Below are 5,336 nucleotides of genomic sequence, written 5' to 3' on the forward strand. Positions count from 1 at the left end.
GCAGAAATCACCTTGGTTCCTATGATCTTAGCGGAAATATTTCGTGTACTTGGAAAGTGTAAAAGAGGTGAAACACGATTCTTTGAAGGTTTCAATATTCTTTTGCATACGTGGGCAAAAGAGTATTTCTACAAGCGTGACAATATGACTGACCTAATGTTTAGCGCTTCACATAAGATCGAACTCATAATGACAGAATGAGGAGGTTCGTTTCCCCGATCGGCATCGATGATTGGTTTGAATTATTAGTCTGTCGTACTAGTGACCAAATCCAGTGGAGATACCCACTACTATCATATTCTACGACTTACATACAGTGCAGGGGGCTTTATTATATTGAGCTTATCGAGTTTTGAGGTCTACAATCATATGCTCTGGTGCGTGTACTCCGACAGTTTGGTTAGACACAGATCATCCCTCTTCATGCAAATATGCGAGTTTTAGAAGTCCTATTTGGACCAGACTTCAGAGTTCCTAGGGTCGGTCAAATTCTGCATGAATGGAGTAATATTCTCACAATAGATGTGAGACGCGGACCAACAGAGTGTATTCCAGAATATTAGGTATGGGTTTGAAAATATCATGGCGATATAAAACCCAGTCCAGAAGGGGAACAATATTTTGAGAATGTTGGGATGACTATTTGGATAAGGCATTTTCGTCTTGGAACCACAATGGTGTAACGATCCAATTTGTTAAGCCGGTACGCTACATGGTGCTCATGACCCCGAAGGACCACAAGCTAACCCAAAACTAATATACGTACTTGTATACTGTATAAGATAACATAATAATGCGAAAACATGCGCTGAAAGGCCATAAGGTTCCATCATGAACATAATTGAATAACGTAACATCTGTGTGGGATAATAGAATACCCAAAACAAAATTGAAGTCTAAAACATGATAGTCTGTATCTAGCTTACATCTAGTCTGAAAGCCTCTACTGTCTGAAGAATCTGAATAAGGAGTTGATGGGACATGTCTCCAACTAATAAGTTAGTCAATGAGATACTAACTAACTGTCTAACATAAACGTGAGAATGCATACATAAATACACAACTATAACTGACAACGTAATAACATGATATTGATACCGTGGTAGCATGACTACTGAGTTTGGACACTGATAACATGACATAATTGATAACATGAATGATTGTATCTGAATATAACTGACAACATGGGTGACTGTGTCTGACAGTCCTGAATCTGATGGAACTATCTGAGTTTCGTACTATATCTGAGTTGACTATGTTTGACAGTCCGGAAATCTGAAGAACTATCTGAGTTCTATTACTGAGACTGATTGACTGTATCTGACAGTCCTGATTTTATAACATGAAACTGTGGGAAGTAGTATCTAACCGACATGCCCCAAATGTGTTATAATAGCTGAGCTGGAGTCCAATCTATGCCCTGATTGGAAGGGTGTCAATACTGCGCCACTAGTAAGGACAACATGTGGGTAACCCTCATATAACAGGTAGCTCTAGCGAGAACGATGGGAACCCTCACATAATAGGTTAAGCCACCCCATCTACCCTTATATAGAATGCTACGATGTCTCAACCTATGCTGGCTACATAATTTTGGAACACAAGGATTGCTTCTAGGAATCACACCCTCATATAACAGGTGAGTTCCCATCCTTGGATTCACTCGGTGTTAATCCCTACTCCCATCTGAATAGACGCTAAACATGATTTACTGAACTAAACTTAGCATGGACTGAATTACTGAGTTTTCGTGGCTGACAAAACACTACTGATATCTGACAACTGACTGAGTCATGAGATCATGGAGATTTTTCCTGAGTCATAAGACTATTTGAAGTCTAAGAGTTCATAGCTTGACCGAGAGTATCGTGAAAACATGACATGACTCTAGGCACACACAGCTAATATTACGGGTACAAGTATCCCCAGGACTGGATAGAAGGAAACTGACATGACTTGATATTCTTGAATACATGATAATCACCATAATTCGTTTATTGAAGCATTTCATCAAACCTCTAATAGGCATAAACTTGTACATTTATGGGGATTTTCATGATATCATGCTAGTTAGGCAAATTTCCTTCATCTAGGCATTTTATCAAACATATGGCAGGCATAATACATGTAAACATCATGGTATAGCAATTAAACACCATGGTTCATTTCAAATTTTATCATACAAGGTTCTAGTCATGAGATTTCATAAATCTTTATCTATACTAATCAACCCACATGGAATTTATCATCAAATCATGGAATAGAAATCAATTCCTCATTTATTAACATGAAAGAGAACATACAAAGCATGAAAACATGAAGAAAATCATAACTTATAGTTGAAAAGGGATTCTTGGACTTCATGGACGAAAAGAGCCCATGAATGAACACTATGCATACCTTAGATTGTGATTTCGTGAAGATTGATGGTGAAACCTTCCTGAATTTGAATCCCCAATAGAAACCCTAGCTTGTTCTTGAGATAAACTTAAGAGAAACTAATATGTTTTCGGTGAAAAGTGGTTGAATCACGTGTTAAAGGGCTTAAATAGGGGTAGAAAGTTGACCCTTTTAACCCCGGACACGTCATTAAATTTTTAGTAAAATTTCCTGAATTGGGCCCTTGGCGCGATACGGCGTTATCGCGTCGTGTCACTAGAAATTGACAATTGAGAAATTGCATGGTAGCGCGACGCAGAGCTATCGCGTTGTCACCTTGTCTACGACCTAGAAGTTTGGTGTGATGCGCCAGTATCGCGGAGCAACACTGGAATTTGACAATTGCCATTTGAGTTATCTCCGCGACGCGCTGAATGCTCAGGTCAAACACTGTCTCACTAAAAAGGACCTAACTCTTTGCCCGGGTATCGAATTTGGGCGAATTATATATCGATGGAAGGCTTATTCAATTTCCCACATGATAGGAAGTGAAAATTATGGAAATACCATGTGTATAAGAATGAATTCTTATTTCAAAGCAAGTTCAAACATCCTTGAGATGATTTTCAAGCTAAGAAAAAGCATGGGTATTACAATATCTCCCCTTTGAGAACATTCGTCCTCGAATGAGACTGACTGAGAGGGAAAATAATAAGATGAACATGAATAACTGGAACATGATCTCATGATGGACGTGACTGATAAGCTGAACATAACATACTGAACATGCATATCTGATGTATGCGTAACTGATTCATAAATGCATAACTGAAAGTTCTGAAGAACTAAGTTTTCTCACAATGAGAATGCATATCTGATGCATAACTGTATAACTGATCTGATACATGAATGCATAACTGAATATGCGGTGGTACTTGATACCAAGCTTATCATGGGAACATGAGCATGAGACTGAATACTAAGTTAGTGATGCACACTAATCATAAAACTGAGTAAGCATAAGGAGAACTGTTACCTTGAGCTTGCTCTGAGTTGGCGGGGAAGAGGTGAGGATACTTGGTACGCATATTTGCTTCTGCTTCCCTAGTAGCTCCCTTGACGAACTGATTTCTCCAAAGAACTTTAACTAGAGGGACTTCTTTGTTCCTCAATCTACGAGTATGATAGTCTAGGATTTTGACTAGAATCTCTTCATAAGAGAGGCTATTCTGAACATCGATCCTTTGAATAGGGACTAGACTGATGGGTCACCTATGCACTTCTTGAGCAAAGAGACATGAAAGACTAGATGAACTGAGGCTAGATCTGAAGGCAATTCGAGCTCATAAGCTACCTTGCCGAAATAACTGAGAATCTTTAAGGGACCGACATATTGGGGACTGAGTTTTCCCTTCTTGTCGAATCTCTTCACTCTCTTCATAGGAGAGATCTTGAGGTAGACATAATCACCAATCTCAAACTCGAGATCTTTTCTACGAACATCTGCATAAGACTTCTGTCGGCTCTAAGCAGCCCGGAGTCTTTCTCTGATCAACTAGACTTTCCCTAAGGCATCGAATACCAAGTCAGGCCCTATGATTGAGGCCTCACTAACTTTGAACCAACCAATCGGAGATCTACATCTCCTACCATAGAAAGCTTTGAATGAAGCCATCTAAATACTGGAATAATAGTTGTTGTTGTATGCAAACTCAATCAAAGGCAAGTGGTCATCCCAACTTCCCTTTAAATCAATTGCACACGCCTTTAGCATATCTTCTAACATCTGAATGGTCCTTTCTACTTGACCATCTGTCTGAGGATGAAAGGTTGTACTGAGATGAATTTGGGTACTAAGACCCTTTTGGAATGCTTTCCAAAAATAAGAGGTGAACTGGGTACCTCTGTCTGAGATAATAGACAACGAAACGCCGCGCAATCTGACCAACTCCTTGATGTAGAATTTGGCATAATCCTCGACTGAATAAGAGGTATGGACCAAAAAAAATGAGCTGATTTGGTCATCCTATCTATAATGACCCAAACTGAATCATGTTGATGACGAGTTCGAGGCAAACGCATCACGAAGTCCATGTTCACAACTTCCTACTTCCAGGTAGGAATACTGAACTCCTGCATGGACCCACTAGGATTTTGATGCTCTATCTTAACCTGTTGACATGTAGAGCACTTAGCCATAAATTTTACAACATCTCTTTTCATCCCGCTTCACCAATCGTTCTCCCGCAAGTTGCGGTATATTTTTGTGGCCCCTGGATGAATAGAGTAGCGCGCACCATGCACTTCTGCAAGAATTCGCTGTCTTATGTCATCTACATCTGGAACACAAAGACGACCCTAACAACGAAGAACACCATCTCCCTCTTGGGAGAAAACCTCTATTTTCTGATCCTGAACTGACTCTTTTAACTTGACAAGGTTGGGATCCCTGTCTTGTTTTTTCTTTCACCTCAGAAACTAGAGATGATTTTGAACTACTCTGAACATATACAGCACCCTCTGAAGAATCGACTATGCAAACGCCTAGTCTAGCAAGCTGGTGTACTTCTTGAGCTAACTTCTTCTTACTATCCTCAACATGAGAAACATTGCCCATAGAGAGTCTACTGAGAGCGTCGGCCACTACATTGGCCTTGCTCGGATGATAGAGGATACCCATGTCATAATCTTTCAAGAGCTCTAATCACCTTCTCTGATGCATGTTGAGATCTTTTTAAGAAAAGACATACTGAAGGCTCTTATGATCTGTGAAGACGTCTACATAAACTCCGTAGAGATAATGCCTTCAAATCTTTAAGGCAAAGACTACAGCTGCTAACTCAAGATCATGAGTAGGATAATTTCTCTCATGAGGTGATCGAGTCTTTAATTCCTGAAAACTCTTCTCGTAAGGATCCGACCACTGGAACTTGACTTTCTTTTGAGTCAATCTGGAC

Source organism: Capsicum annuum, chromosome 11, assembly GCF_002878395.1.
Source record: "Capsicum annuum cultivar UCD-10X-F1 chromosome 11, UCD10Xv1.1, whole genome shotgun sequence".
In the NCBI taxonomy this organism is placed as follows: Eukaryota; Viridiplantae; Streptophyta; class Magnoliopsida; order Solanales; family Solanaceae; genus Capsicum; species Capsicum annuum.